Source organism: Schistocerca cancellata, chromosome 5 (genome assembly GCF_023864275.1).
Source record: "Schistocerca cancellata isolate TAMUIC-IGC-003103 chromosome 5, iqSchCanc2.1, whole genome shotgun sequence".
NCBI lineage: Eukaryota > Metazoa > Arthropoda > Insecta > Orthoptera > Acrididae > Schistocerca > Schistocerca cancellata.
In genome coordinates this window covers 193082775-193100151 of record NC_064630.1, presented here as the reverse complement: position 1 = coordinate 193100151, position 17377 = coordinate 193082775, and positions in this window count along the sequence as shown.

The following is a 17377-nucleotide window of genomic DNA, read 5'->3' as shown; positions in this document are numbered from 1 at the left end:
GGCCCGGTCACGATCAATGGATCACCCTGTATAGTGTGTATATGTGTGTGGTTCTAATCAAACATTTTTCTCTCGCACTGGAGCTACAGTTTCAGCAACTGATATGTAAGAAGTAGCCGGGAGACAAATCGCCGAAACTGTTATTACTATTACTCTAGACCCTTGGGGGAAGTGACTTATTAATGGGAAATTTCTTTTACTTGCTGTGGCTGAAGTGTCTACCACCCATTATTAGGATGGTTTTTGCGGCTCACATGGATTTACTGTTCAATGTTGTGACTGATAAGGCAGAAGCTAATGCCAGTAACTTACAGTATAATATTTTCAGCATTGTGGATGGAGACAATAGGGCAGCCGGCTCCAGACCAGGCATGCATGGGACGGCAGCAAGCAGTGCCCACGACCGCGCACTTCTTCCAACGCAGATGAGGCAATAGCCTATCATCTGGCAGCTAGCGGTGCAGGCACTACACACCACAACAGCGACTTTACGAGGAAGCAAGGTAAATTCGGAACGTTTCGGAAACACCGTCATCTTACACCTAGTAAGAAGGCGAGAAGAAACGGGATTTTCGCTGCTGGTGTTGGGGTCACCAACAGTTTGTCGTACAATGCAGTACCCGAATGCATCCGACAGTCTCTAAAGGGCGCAGGTGGCCATCCGAGATTTAGTGACCTCGCCCCCCCCCCTTAACCCTCTTCCGCGTCATTAATCAAGGAGACATACGCTCTGTTCTGACACACGGAGTGCATGCTGATGCTCTACGTGCGTGCGCGCGGGCTCTTCCTCCCGTGGTGGCACATTGAAGTGTGAATGTATAGTGCGAGAGGACTCAGTGTCCTCCCCTTGTTTCCACTCACAATAACCAGACGGAACAAGTTGTCTGTTATAACTATTTATTACTTTGAACTTTTCAACTTGCACAGGCAGCGCGCCAACTGCGGCTCCTGGCTCAACTGGAAGACACACACGCCCGTCCGTTACGGGGTCTCGCAGCTACCTGCTCGACCGTTACAACGGCTAATTCTACCTGCGCGTACAAAGGACCTGGAAGATCCACTTCCGCACATAGGTTGCAAAATTCTTCCGACAGGGAACAGACTATACTGGACAGTCTGACCTGCCCAGTTTGAAGCTGCCACTAGATGGCAGTTGGAGTGAGTAGCAGAGTCCAAACAACGTGAGAAGATTTCCATGGGATTGCCACCACATATAGCCCCTGACATTACGACAGAGAGGATTTTCACGAACATAGCAGCTGTTACTTCACCGGTCGTAGAATCAGACAATCCAGTGTTTGGTACTGCAGCAGAGGCAACAATCACTACATCGAGCTGAGAGTTCCTTAACAATTCCGACCATGCTAGGGTTCTGTAGGCCCCAAAGGAAGCCGACGCAGGCAATAGGCCTCAACTCAGAGACGCTCATCGCTATTCCAGAATTTTCGACGTCAAGTTCACACGAGTTCTGGGTTCCAATATTATTACAAAACATGTTGTTGTTGTTGTGGTCTTCAGTCCCGAGACTGGTTTGATGCAGCTCTCCATGCTACTCTATCCTGTGCAAGATTCTTCATCTCCCAGTACCTACTGCAACCTACATCCTTCTGAATCTGCTTAGTGTATTCATCTCTTGGTCTCCCCCTACGATTTTTACCTTCCACACTGCCCTCCAATACTAAATTGGTGATCCCTTGATGCCTCAGAACATGTCCTACCAACCGATCCCTTCTTCTGGTCACGTTGTGCCACAAACTTCTCTTCTCCCCAATCCTATTCAATACTTCCTCATTAGTTATGTGATCTATCCATCTAATCTTCAGCATTCTTCTGTAGCACCACATTTCGAAAGCTTCTATTCTCTTCTTGTCCAAACTATTTACCGTCCATATTTCACTTCCATACATGGCTACACTCCATACAAATACTTTCAGAAATGACTTCCTGACACTTAAATCTATACTTGATGTTAACAAATTTCTCTTCTTCAGAAACGCTTTCCTTGCCATTGCCAGTCTACATTTTATATCCTCTCTACTTCGACCATCATCAGTTATTTTGCTCCCCAAATAGCAAAACTCCTTTACTACTTTAAGTGTCTCATTTCCTAATCTAATACCCTCAACATCACCCGACTTAATTCGACTACATTCCATTATCCTCGTTTTGCTTTTGTTGATGTTCATCTTATATCCTCCCTTCAAGACACCATCCATTCCGTTCAACTGCTCTTCCAAGTCCTTTGCTGTCTCTGACAGAATTACAATGTCATCGGCGAACCTCAAAGTTTTTATTTCTTCTCCATGGATTTTAATACCTACTCCGAATTTTTCTTTTGTTTCCTTTACTGCTTGCTCAATATACAGACTGAATAACATAGGGGAAAGGCTACAACCCTGTCTTACTCCCTTCCCAACCACTGCTTCCCTTTCATGTCCCTCGACTCTTATAACTGTCATCTGGTTTCTGTACAAATTGTAGATAGCCTTTCGCTCCCTGTATTTTACCCCTGCCACCTTTAGAATTTGAAAGAGAGTATTCCAGTCAACACTGTCAAAAGCTTTCTCTAAGTCTACAAATGCTAGAAACGTAGGTTTGCCTTTCCTTAATCTTTCTTCTAAGATAAATCGTAAGGTCAGTATAGCCTCACGTGTTCCAGTATTTCTACGGAATCCAAACTGATCTTCCCCGAGGTCGGCTTCTACTAGTTTTTCCATTCGTCTGTAAAGAATTCGTGTTAGTATTTTGCAGCTGTGGCTTATTAAACTGATAGTTCGGTAATTTTCACATCTGTCAACACCTGCTTTCTTTGGGATTGGAATTATTATATTCTTCTTGAAGTCTGAGGGTATTTCGCCTGTTTCATACATCTTGCTCACCAGATGGTAGAGTTTTGTCAGGACTGGTTCTCCCAAGGCCGTCAGTAGTTCCAATGGAATGTTGTCTACTCCGGGGGCCTTGTTTCGACTCAGGTCTTTCAGTGCTCTGTCAAACTCTTCACGCAGTATCGTATCTCCCATTTCATTTTCATCTACATCCTCTTCCATTTCCATAATATTGTCCTCAAGTACATCGCCCTTGTATACTCCTTATATACTCCTTCCACCTTTCTGCTTTCCCTTCTTTGCTTAGAACTGGGTTTCCATCTGAGCTCTTTATGTTCATACAAGTGTTTCTCTTATCTCCAAAGGTCTCTTTAATTTTCCTGTAGGCAGTATCTATCTTACCCCTAGTGATACTCGCTTCTACATCCTTACATTTGTCCTCTAGCCATCCCTGCTTAGCCATTTTGCACTTCCTGTCGATCTCATTTTTGAGACGTCTGTATTCCTTTTTGCCTGCTTCATTTACTGCATTTTTATATTTTCTCCTTTCATCAATTAAATTCAATATTTCTTCTGTTATCCAAGGATTTCTTCTAGCCCTCGTCTTTTTACCTACTTGATCCTCTGCTGCCTTCACTACTTCATCCCTCAAAGCTACCCATTCTTCTTCTACTGTATTTCTTTCCCCAATTCCTGTCAATTGTTCTCTTATGCTCTCCCTGAAACTCTGTACAACCTCTGGCTCTTGCAGTTTATCCAGGTCCCATCTCCTTAAATTCCCACCTTTTTGCAGTATCTTCAGTTTTAATCTACAGGTCATAACCAATAGATTGTGGTCAGAGTCCACATCTGCCCCTGGAAATGTCTTACAATTTAAAACCTGGTTCCTAAATCTCTGTCTTACCATTATATAATCTATCTGATACCTTTTAGTATCTCCAGGCTTCTTCCATGTATACAACCTTCTATCATGATTCTTAAACCAAGTGTTAGCTATGATTAAGTTGTGCTCTGTGCAAAATTCTACCAGGCGGCTTCCTCTTTCATTTCTTAGCCCCAATCCATATTCACCTACTACGTTTCCTTCTCTCCCTTTTCCTACACTCGAATTCCAGTCACCCATGACTATTAAATTTTCGTCTCCCTTCACTATCTGAATTATTTCTTTTATTTCATCATACATTTCTTCAATTTCTTCGTCATCTGCAGAGCTAGTTGGCATATAAACTTGTACTACTGTAGTAGGTGTGGGCTTTGTATCTATCTTGGCCACAATAATGCGTTCACTATGCTGTTTGTAGTAGCTTACCCGCATTCCTATTTTCCTATTCATTATTAAACCTACTCCTGCATTACCCCTATGTGACTTTGTGTTTATAACCCTGTAGTCACCTGACCAGAAGTCTTGTTCCTCCTTCCACCGAACTTCACTAATTCCCACTATATCTAACTTTAATCTATCCATTTCCCTTTTCAAATTTTCTAACCTACCTGCCCGATTAAGGGATCTGACATTCCACGCTCCGATCCGTAGAACGCCAGTTTTCTTTCTCCTGATAACGACATCCTCTAGAGTAGTCCCCGCCCGGAGATCCGAATGGGGGACTATTTTACCTCCGGAATATTTTACCCAAGAGGACGCCATCATCATTTAATCATACAGTAAAGCTGCATGCCCTCGGGAAAAATCACGGCCGTAGTTTCGCCTTGCTTTCAGCCGTTCGCAGTACCAGCACAGCAAGGCCGTTTTGGTTATTGTTACAAGGCCATATCAGTCAAGCATCCAGACTGTTGCCCTTGCAACTACTGAAAAGGCTGCTGCCCCTCTTCAGGAACCACACGTTTGTCTGGCCTCTCAACAGATACCCCTCCGTTGTGGTTGTACCTACGGTACGGCTATCTGTATCGCTGAGGCACGCAAGCCTCCCCACCAATGGCAAGGTCCATGGTTCATGGGGGGAAGTTACAAAACATGGAGTACCTAAAACAAGAAGCGCTAAACGCCACTGAGTCTCATTTATGGTGGGTTTCTAGGATCACAGCTTTGAAGAATTAAGATTATCTGACATGGAAAAGGCAGTGAGGCATTATTCGCAAGGAGACAGAGTGCTGGAGACTGGACTCAAACGTTCAGAAGGAACGGTTTCGAGACGTTTGTCTGTGACTGACAGACTGTCTCGAACCACGTTTTTTGTAGACACAGGGTCTGACTTAAGTGTGCTCCCATAACGCTGCTTCGAAAAAGGTGGCTCTCCTAGCAAATGGTTGCTGGCGGTTGCCAACAACTCCCACATTCGCATGTAAGACGAAAAGCGAAAATGTCTTGAATTGGTCCTTGATTTGGACAAGTTGTTTGAATGGAATTTCATGATGACAGTTACCACTGAGTCTGTTATAGGAGCTATTTTCTGCAGCATTTCCAGTTATCTGCAGACCTCCACAGGGGAAGGCTTCAGCATCTATCAGACGTCGAATCATTGCAGATGAACTCTGCTTTTGAGTACAACATGTAAGATCTTCCGGAGATCACATTGGAGACAGCGTCCCATCTCCAATGTAAACATGATGCAAAGCACTCGGACGTCTCTGGACCCACCATTCGCTGAAAAACTAAGAAGACAAACGCCCACAATATTTTTGGAGGCAAAGCGAGACACTGAGAGGAAAATGCAAGAAGTTGTAGTAGCATCCTCCAATAGCTAGTGGGCTTCGTCGATTCACATGGCATTGAAGAAGAAGACTACATGGCGCTTATGTGGCGGCTGCAGAGCGCTTAATACTTGTGCAGTGCCATATAAATATCCGGTTCTTCATGTGGCAGGTTTTAACAAACGCTAACGCCTGAGTACAGATTTTTAGCGTCATTGATTGCAAACAGGCATTGTCACGAATACCAGAGCTTCCAAAGGCTGTAAAAGAAAACAATTACTACTCCATTAGATCTGTTTGAATACAACCACATACCATTTGGTTTAAGAAATGTGGCGCAGACATAACGAAGGTTTATTCATCATGTTCTCTGTGGTTTTACGTATTCTCTTCTGCTATATGGACGATATTTAACTGTTCTTGCAGTTCCAAGACCAGGATTAAACGCACCTCTGACTACTGTTTCAATGTCTTAGGGACTGTAACATCATCATAAACCCAGACAAGGGGGTCTTACGAAAAGACAGCGTGAAATTTTTGGGTTTTAACGTGTCTGTTTCGTGAGTTGCACTGTAGTGGCGATTTCTGCCACCGAATGTATCAGGATGACCAAATGTAGCGGGAAGACACCAAATGTAGTGGGTGATGCCAGGGGGTGCCATATTAAACCTCAGCGAGAACTTTCCTTGTGATTAATTGTTGTTTAGCTACAGTGACCTCGTACCTCTTGGTCTGCATCACAGGGTCCCACAATGCTGAGGAAGCACCCCAGCGGCCTGTGCAATGCAACGCTGTGTCATGCTGGCCTTGACCGGCCTGCTGAGTTCCAATGATGTCAGGATGGCTGCTCCAGCAGCCGACTCAGCGGCCACCATCCTTGTTGTCTCAGCGCTGCTCCACCAGGAACCGTAGGCCGGCCCTGCAATGCTTCTTCCTTGCTGGCGTACCTGAGATCGCAGCGGCAACAAGCGCCCGCTATTCGGCATCCGAATCTGTGGCCCTCGCCTCACGAAGTATCTGGCATGTGTCAGGAGCCAAGACGGCTGCCTGCAGTATCGAGCCTAAGAGTGGCCCACTGATGGCTGGATGTGGACCCCTTGTTGGCCTCAGAGGGTCGAACCGACGACCCACCGTGGACTGGGATGCTGGCGCCCCATCTGTTGCTGAGTGTAGCCCGGTCGTGTGATATGCCCTGCCACCCAGGAGAGCTGCCCCACTTGGGTGAATCTCGTTAGAAAATGGCACCTGTTTATACTTGGCTGTGTGCCTCTCTTTTGCTAACGCGCTGCTCTGAGTCCCATACGCAAAACACTTAGGTTGGTCCCCTTCTGCCTTTGACTTGCGCCATGAAAACTGCTGTGTGTGCCTTCTCCAGCAGTCCTAAACCCCTGTTGCCTCTATTTGCCTTCCCAACTGCTGGTATGTGTAACTCACTGCAATCTGGGCCGCACCTGGCTGTAACTTGTGCTCAGAATATCACACAAAACTAACTTTCCCTATCCTAATCGGTGGTGCCGCTACATTATTCCCCTCTTCAGAAAGGCCTGGTCCCTGTGTCATCCGTTAACTAATTCTTAAACCTGTTTGGATTGTCCCTTATGACAAACTTACTTACAATTAGAAAACTTAAGTATGCTCTAGTGTCCTCTTAAAACCAAGACATAAAACAAAACGTAACAATTCCTTACTGGACAACCATTGCTCGATTAATCCCTTACGTCCTCGTCTCACGCCCTCGGTATCCAATCCACTGAGAGTTGGACTACACCTGGTTCCCTCTTGGAATTAGCTCTCCACCTGATCAGAAAGTAAACAACACATAACAAAGCTAAGGCTGCGATGACACTTGGCACAGAGGTGCTCAAAATGATCGTTATTTGCCGTTGTCTTTCCCTATACTGACCGACATGTTGAACAAACTGTTCGGCTGATATGCGACCCTGTTGCTCTAAAATGTACTGGTTTATGGATCTCAACAGACCTGGCTCCAAAGTCTGATTTAACAAGATCAAATTCTGCCTTGGCAAAACTCTAAAGTGGCATCTGGCCAGTACAGCTGTGGCTGCGTGACATTCAATTGTGTGACTCCTGAAATTGTCACTGGCAGATGGAAGGTTGGTCCTATTATGTTACACTTGGTTCCACTGATTAAAATTCCGCTCCCCTCGATCTCTGTACGTTTCGCTTCTTCAAATACTCCCCGCCCAAAACAACTTGCTGCTACTACCAAATTCTCGAAGGTGGAAAAGATCCAGTGCATCCCGACCCGTTACAAACTCAATTTTGGCTCCACGATGTCCCTAGGACAGTCTATTCCTTTCCCCCTAGCTAAAAATAACTGCACTGTGCACATGTCCCATATTTGTAGTTTCACAGATTTTCCTCCAACATTCGTTATTTTTGATTCAAACTCAACACCAATTGTGTGACTGCTTTCATCCTTAAATTACATTATATGAACTGGTGCAACAAACACGACTTTCCGGACCCAGCACTGTCGATAATAAAAAATTTAAACAGGAAATCGTATGACTGTAATATCGTTTAACACATATTTATTACGGCTTTGTCGCAAAATTTACTCCGAGCATTTATATCTCCAGAACTGCATTTAATTTCTCCTCCAACAACATTCCACATACGTCAGACGCTACACTTCCCTTTTCAGTGATCTGAGGACAGGGATCACCATCATCCTTCCTCCTTCTTCAAAAAGACTGCTGTCCGCAACAGGCTACATTCGAAAATGTATACAACACATGAAAATACAATGCCTAATTACTCTACTCAAACCCAGTGACACATAACAAGAAAACAAAAAAAAAAACTGCAAATACCTACTACTTTCTATATCGCAAAGCATACGGTACTTCGTGCTGTACTCTATCTTCCTGGTTTTCTCTGTGCTTAGCATCTCTCTTCACCTCTCTTTCTTCCTCTTTCCTTCCTGTGACACACCTGGAATCACATACGGGCAACTCGTAAATGGCCGTAATCGCCCAATGTGTACTATCGTCATTCTAGTTGGCAGCTGAAGCTTAACATTAATGGGGGATGTGGTTTCAACAACTTTGTACGGCCCTTGATACCTCGTGAGGAGCTTCTTCGTTTTCCCTTTTGCGTATAGGGGCTGGACAGCATTACCCATTGCCCCACTCTATACTGCAGTAAACTTCATTTCCGCTTCACTGCATCTTCCTGCCTTTCCAAAGCCTTTGTATTCGCCTTTTGTACACGTTTCCAAACATCCCGAATTTTCCTTGGGAATTGTCATACCGATTCGCTGGTCCTTCCTTTCTGTAGCTTCACAAAATCAAACGGTGACAGCATTTTTCGCCCGTACACTATCTCATATGGAGACAAATCGGCATTTGTATGGATTTTTGCATTATATGCGCATACAATATGCTTCAGATACTCGCCCCACTGATGGTGATGAGAATCCACATAAAAACTCAGCATCTTCTCGATTGTTCTGTGTACCCGTTCTGCCCTTCCGTTGGCCTGTGGATGCAATGCGCTCGTCCTCAACTTCTTTACGTTCTACAATTTACACAGTTCCTTCATTAAATCCGACATGAAGATGGTCAGTTGGACAGTAGTTATTGTCTCTGGTACACCAAACTTCAAAATCTAGCCGTTTACTAACACTTGCGCGACCATTGCTGCCTGCTGATTTGGCATAGCCACCGTCTCCACATATCTCGAAAAACGCTCCATTATTGTGAGAACGAATCTGTTCCCTGACGGTGTTCGCCTAAAAGGTCCTAAGACATCAATCCCCAGCAAAGAGAATGGACATGTCGCTTCTGGCAATCGTTGTAGCTGTCTCTGTTTCCGACTCAAATCTGCTCTCTGCGCACATGGTATACAATTCTTGACATACTGATCCACATCTACTTTCCTACCTCTCCACCAATACCTCTCCCCCACTCTCCTGTTCTTCTTTCTACTCCCACGATGACCAGATAACATATGATCATGTGCTTCCCTTAAAACCTCATCCATCAGCTTCGCTGGCACTATTACACTTGGCCCTAACTTCGTTTCCCTGCACAGAAGACCGTTGTACACATTAAACTGTGTCTGTGTCTGATACAATTTACAATCGTTGTCCGCGTCCTGTAATTCTTGCCATACTGCTAGGTCATAACCTATGACTTCTACTTTTGCCACCTTCCTACTTAGTGCATCCACATTACCGTTCTTCTTTCCAGGCTTGTGCACCACCCCATAGTCGAACTCACTAAGCCCCACAGGCTATCGAGCGAGTCTAGTGGACGGATCCTTCAAACCCAACAACCACTTCAAAACAGCATGATCTGTCACTACCTGAAATATTCTCCCATACAAATAACATTTAAAATATGTGATATCATAGATTGCGCTAAGCATCTCCCTCTCTGTTGTTGAATAATTCCTCTCTGCTCCATCCAACTGCCTAGATGCATAGGCTACGGGATGTTCTTTCCCATCAATATCCTGACTAAGAACACACCCTAATGCTTGATTCAATGCATCACATGCTAGTATAAACTCCTTTTCAAAGTCTAGAAATAAAAGAACCGTACTTTCAGTTTGTCAAACGCTTTCTGACACTCTTCTGTCCACTCAAATTTCACAACCTTCCATAACAATCGCGTCAACGGCTGTGCTAAATCTGCAAAATCCTTCACGAACTTTGGATAGAAATTGCAAATTCCGATGAATGGCTGCACTTCCTTAACTGTTTTCGGTTCCCGAAAATCCTTTACAGCCTGTACCAATCTCGGATCTGTTCGCACTCCATCCTTACTGATAATATGACCCAAATATTTTACTTCTTCAAATGTAAAATGACACTTCTGCAGGCTCAACGTCCAATGAGCTGCTCTTAACCTCATAAAGACTTCCCTTAACCGCTGTCTATGTTGCTCCATACTACTTGAAAATACTATAAAGTCATGCAAATAGACCATACACTGCTGTGGTTTCAAACCCCCCAAGACATTGCCTAGAACTCTCTGAAACGTTGCCGGAGCGTTTTTCAAACCGAATGGCATTCTGATGTACTGCTAATGGCCTCCTGGTGTAGAGAAAGCAGTTTTTGGACGATAATCTGGAGTCACCTCTAGCTGATGATAACCACTTATCAAATCCATCGTAGAAAAGTACTGGCTCTGTCCTCACTTATCCAAAGTCTCCTAAAGGTTTCGAATGGGGTATGCGTCCGTTACTGTCTTATTATTGAGGTATCGGTAGTCACAACAGAACCTGTATTTCTACGTTCCATACGTAGATTTCTTAGGCACAACGACAATCCCCGCTCCCTAGCAACTGTTACTATGCTTTGTAATACCGTCCGCCAGCTGCTGATCAATGAAATCCTCCACAATCGGCTGCAAATACCTCGGTATTCTGCATGGTTTACGGTAAACAGGTGCTTCATTCCCAGTTGGTATACTATGTTGAACTAATGGAGTCGCTGGTAACTACCCTTGTGGAAAGAACAAATCCTTAAATTCCCACAATAATTCTTCCATATGCTCTCTTTCTCGTCCTTTCAAATGCTTAATTTTGTCACGCAGTGCAGTTCTATCGGCAGTTAGTAGTTGATCGCTTCGGCTACCTCTCGAACACCAGTCTTCGCCATCTGGTACATCCAAATTTGCCTCTAAATCTCCTTTCCTCAAATTCGCGTCTACAGCGCTAAAATTATCCACGTTCACGGGAACTACTCGCCCGTCGATCCCCTCCTGTACGCCTACAACACTGCGTTTCACAAAACAAACCAGTGAACCCAAAACGTCATTATCCTCAAATGGTTCAATAACATACACCGTACCCACAGGTAGATTCGACTCCACACTTACCCAAAGCGACTTCCCGGTGCCACTTGACACACACTCATGCAAATTAAGCCTTAATGCTAATGTACATGGTTCAGTTGGTTTGTTCATAAAGTTGAACGCCCCTCTCGATAGCGCTGCACTGACAACAGTTTCCCCTAGCTGAAGTAACATTCCATCAAGTTCCACAGTTCGTTGTCCAAGGTCAATTTTGGCATGATGTTGATGCAAGAAAGCTACTCCTAGGATCATGTCGTAGCCCTCGCTTACCCATGGTACTACCTCCATGCATGCATTACATCGAACTTTCTCTATTCGAAAGTCAACTGTCACCGACTCCAAAAGAGTGACCTCCTTATCCCCCACTCCACGCAACCTATTACGTGGTGGTTCTAGCTTCCTTCGTCCCATTATATTCCTAGTAGCCACTGACATTTGCGCCCCTGTGTCCAATAAGATCGTAAACTTTTTAGTTCCTATGGATCCAACCACTGAATATTCCACCTCTGCATACGTATTCCTGGCATTTAAATTAAACGAGAGCTCCGTTAGGTGGGTCTTGGGCCCCCTCTGCCGTATAACGATTGTCCACCTCTCCTATCTCCACTTCTCCATCCTCCACGCTGCTGATTTCCACTTCTTACTTTATTCCTCGGTGACTGGGTACATTGCCTCCGCACATGTCCCGTACGCCCACGCTTATAACATTTTATACCTGCTGTAAACACTGTTTGGCTATCACGTAACCCCGCTGCCACGTCTATTTCCTCACATTGCATTGCCAGCTGAATGGACTAATACAAATCTTTAGGAGTCCCTTGACGCACTTTCGATGACATATGCGCCGGTAACCTCCTCAAAAATACATCAAGTACTCTTTGCTCAGCCTCCTGCAACAGAACACTATTCGCTTCATTGCTATGACCCAACTCATAAGTATACTCATTAATTTCCCTTATCCTGTCCGCAAATTTCTCTACTGACTCCCCCTGTCTCTTCGTCATTGTACTTAACCTCTCTCTAAAGAACCGAGAGCTATTCTGTTTCTTATACCTTGTAAAACCCCTTCCTTTAACTGCTTAAACTGATCTGCCTTCCTTAAGGCCTCAGCACACCTTACATATGTTTTCGCTTCACCCGTTAATCTAATCTTCGCTACATGTAACAACTGTTCACCAGACCAAACATCAATCACAGCTGAAATTTCCAAGTACTCCACAAACGAACGCACATCCTCAGATGCCTTGCCAGAAAACGGAATAATCAGACTTGCAGCATCTGGATCAATCTCCTGCACCCTAGGCAACAACGACTGATCAGATGCGGTTTTGCGTCCACTTCTAGACGTTCATTCATTTCACAACTGTGTGTTGTCTGCTGTCAATTGTGCACTGCTTCTGATTCCTACACACCTAGCGTCCTTGACTCTGCCTTTGTGTTGCTTTCGTTCCCAGTTAGTCCCAAAACAAAACATTTAAGTACAAGAACAACCTGACTTCCTACAACTCCTTATCATCACCCACAGTATCATCCCAAACCCATACAAAAGTAATTAAATGCCACGAAAAAAATAATAAATCTTACTGCCCCAAATACACTAACACTTACTCCGACAGCAAAAAATACTATGCCCATGCAAAACATCTACAATGTGGCTTGCCGGAGCCATTCACATAAAACACAAAAAGGCAAGAAAACATCCAATACTGAAAAGAAAACTGGTCAAAACTCACCACTTCTTGTGATGGTATTGCAGGCAGTGGGCTCGAATGTCATACTGTACAGACGACATCCGTTATTCTGACACCAAATGTAGTGACGACTTCTGCCACTGAATATATCAGGATGACCAAATGTAGTCGGTGATGCCAGGGGGTGCCATATTAAAACTCGAGGAGAACTTTCCAAGTGATTTATTATTTTTTAGCTACAGTGCCCTTGTCCTTCTTGGTCTGTATCACAGGGCCCCGCAGTGCTCAGGAAGCACCCCAGCAGCCTGTGCAATGCAACGCTGTGTCGTGCCGGCCTTCGCTGGCCCACTGAGTTCCGATGATGTCAGGATGGCTGCTCCAGCAGCTGACTCAGCGCCCACCATCCTCATTGTATCAGTGCTGCTCCGACAGGAACCGTAGGCCTTCCCCACAATGCTTCACCTCTCTGGCATAGCTAAGATCGCGGTGGCAGGTAGCAACAAGCGCCCACTATCTGGCCTCCGAATCTGCAGCCCCCGCCTCGGGAAGTCCCCGGCGTGTTTCGGGAGCCGATACGGCTGCCCGCGGTAGCGAGCTGAAGAGGGACCCGCTGCTGGCTGGCAGCAAACCCCACATTGGCCTTCGAGGGTCGAACCAATGACCCGCTGTGGACTGGGATGCTGCCGCCCCATCTGTTGCAAAGTGTAGCCTGGTGGTACGATACGCCCTGCCGCCCAGGAGAGCTGACACATTTGAATGAATCTCGTTAGAAAACGGCACCTATATATACTCGGCTGTGTGCCTCTCTTTTGCTAATGCGCCACTCCAAGTCACATACGCACAACACTTAGGTTTGTCCCCTTCTGCCTTTGACTTGTGCCATGAAAACTGCTGTGTGTGCCTTCTCCGGAAGTTCTACGCCCCTGTGGCCTTTATTTGCCTTTACAACTGCTGGTATGCGTAACTCACTGTAATCCGACTAACTTTCTCAATCCTAAACGGTGGTGCCACTACAGCACCAACTTCGAATGGGTGGCAAACATATGCTCCATCCTGGTACCAGAAACGTTCAAAGAACTGAGAACATCCTTGGGAATGATCACTTACTACCATAGACATATACCAAAAAGCACCTGAACTTCAGGCTCTGTTAATGGGCCTATTGAAAGGGAGGTATACATCAGGTCAAAGAATAGTAAAATGGATACTACAGCTTCTGCAGTTTTCAAGAAGATAAAGAAGTACGTGGCTCATGCAATTTTGCACACCCATATACAAAACATTTTATGGTGTTCACTGGCCATACTTCCCTGACCCCTGACAATGTTCTTTTTTTTCCAAGACAATGTACCTCAGGTCACAGCAGCAGTGTAGAGAAGGAACGTACATAATCACACTTCACAACTGACATACGGCATATTAGTGGCAGCAGCAATGTGGCTGTGGGTTACATTTTACACTGCTGTGAGAGATAAAAGCCATACCTTAAGCTGTCAGCACATGGACCATGATTTCGAACGTCAACATTGAGCATGCCGAGTTCAATGTGCTGCTGAACGCTCAGAAACGACGCAGCTTGAGCGTACTGCACGTGTTCCCCAACATGGTATACGCGATAGCAACAGCGGCGGTTGTCTGCTATAATTAGCTCGCAAATCACATTGTTTTACGAATTTGAAAATGTGTAGAATTCCTACATTAGCTCCATTAAAATGCACATTTCCTCCCTTGTCCAGATGCTAGTCACGTTGTTCTGTCTATTGTATACATAAATAAAAATTTCTTTACCCAGGAACATAATATAAGGGAATATGGAAAGAAGGGTCTAATGTGTCCAGTCAGTAAGGACACCAGCTTATAAAAGTTCCATTATAAATAATGCAATGCAAATTTACAATAGTTCTCCAAATAGAACAAAAATTATTTCATCATTTTCACTTTTTAGTAAAACCCTAACTGGTCACTGTTCCTATTCAGTAGCAGAATCTTTACAACATGTGAAATACAAAACTTGAAACAATAAAGTGCAAAATGTCTTACTGCAAGTACTACAAGCTGCCTTGTAAATAAAGCCAATCGAATAAATTCACTGCTCAGAAAGAGTGCACATATAATTACATAACATCGAACATTATAGAATATTCTTCTATTAAACTAATAAAAACGTATCAGAACGTATTAGAATACATAGAGGTTAGTAAAAATAGTATGTGGATCCAATGGGATCCGAATCAGCCACAAATCATTTTACACTTCACAAAAACTACACTTTTTTTTGACATCTTACAATCTCCTGAAAGCTTTAATCACAGATATGTTGATAACTTCTATTCAATTATAATAAGTTGTTCAAAGAACACTGCATTTATGATGGATCTTCACTATCATATTGCCTTGAAACGCTATACTTCCACAATATGCAAGCTGCAATAACGCCTGAACCATCGAGATGACGTTTCCCTTCGTTTTATTGTAACAAATTGTACAATAAATGACAAGTTTTCGAGATATGCGGAATTTGCTGGTGCTTAGAGAGGGCATGTATCCATATGGGCTTCATCTGAAAGCCAAAATGAAGTCTCATCTGAAATAGGTGGCAGTAGTAGAGATAACTGCGTACCACCCCACATTCCATTGTTGCCAGATGTATTCAAGATGGCGGCTATGAAGTCATCCAAGATGGCATCGTGTAGACTTCGCGACAGCGCATGATGTCATTCAAAAAGGCGGATTTTGGCGAAAGGTAGGTCAGTTGGGCTACCTCCACTAACCTAACCCTCCAGATAAAATAACTAGAAGTACAAATTCCAACAGGATAATGCATCACTCCTAAGAAAGTCGCTGGAAGACAAGTCACTTGAGAAACTTCCTGGCAGATTAAAACTGTGTGCCGGACCAAGACTCGTACTCGGGACCTTTGCCTTTTGCAGGCAAGTGCTCTACCAACTGAGCTACCCAAGCACGAATCACGCCCCGTCCTCACAGCTTTACTTCTGCCAGTACCTGGTCTCCTCCCTTCCAAACTTAACAGAAGCTCTCCTGCTCTTCGCAAACAATTCCTAATTTTTCCAAGTAATTTCATTACAGAACTGCAAATTGCTCCTATATGCCAGCCAAAGTGGCCGAGCGGTTCTAGGTTCTACTGTCTGGAACCATACGACCTTAACTCTCATCAGCTAAACACATAAAGACAGGAAATACACAAGGGTACACAAACACATAGCACAATAACACCAGAGGAAAGGGCAGGGTTTGTTTTCAGTGTAACATTTGGTACTGCAGTCCAACCCAAAACTTCATTCTGTAGATCTTTCCTCTTATTTCAACATTTGTTTCCACCCAAAAAAAAAATCCTGTCCACGCATGCTTTCTGTATTCTGTTCACATCCTCTTTCAAAAATAGTTCTTCTCCACTGTACACTAACTTGTTTGGCCAAACCATTTTCTTATAGCTTCTCAATGCATTTCTTCCAATTCATCATAACTCATTCTCTTATCTAGTCTACCCCCTCTTAAGCTAACTTAAATCTACTGAGCTCAGATGCTAAATTAGGGGACGAGGCAATTCAGCCTTATTCTCTTATCTAGTCTACCCCCTCTTTAGCTAACTTAAATCTACTGAGCTCAGATGCTAAATTAGGGGACGAGGCAATTCAGCCACACAAAGCAATTAATACAAACAGCAATGAAAAAAAATGGAAATTGTCAAAGCAAGCTACAGTAAATCTAAATTACCAAGCAAATGCAACATTACAACTAATATGAGCCAATGTGCAGCAACAAGAAAAATAAATCAGTAGTAAAACTGGCTTAACAGAGTAATACAAAGTCAAATTTAGTAGCACTATGCCTGGCAAACAGCAGCAGCAAATGCAATAACATATATCTAAACATGACAAAGCTCAAGCAGAAAAAATATTACGGTAAAAATGGCCATGTTTAATACCTATGTCACATCTTAACACTAGACTGATGCATCACGATAACTCACTCTACCAAAAAAAATTACCAAGTAGTTGAAAAGAAAATTATGTATGCAGTTACTGTTATTAATCCCTTCTTATTGTTCTTTCCATTCCAAGTGCTCCTTTTTCGAAGAATATGGATCACAAAACTATTATTTAATAGATCTGTTGGCAGAAAGTGTTCACATTAGCAAATGCACTTAATTTTATTTTATAAAACCAATGCTGCAACACAGCTGGAAACCAGATATTAATCGAAATGAGCAATCTCTAAACTAGAAAGACAATAGATGTAAAATGTTTCTCATCATTTCATTAGGCATTTTAGTAAATATCATAAATTAAGAGCTCCACAGTGTAATCATATGTTTTCAAGTGTGAGCGTGTCGTATTTGCGATGCTTTCGACAAAGAAATGTC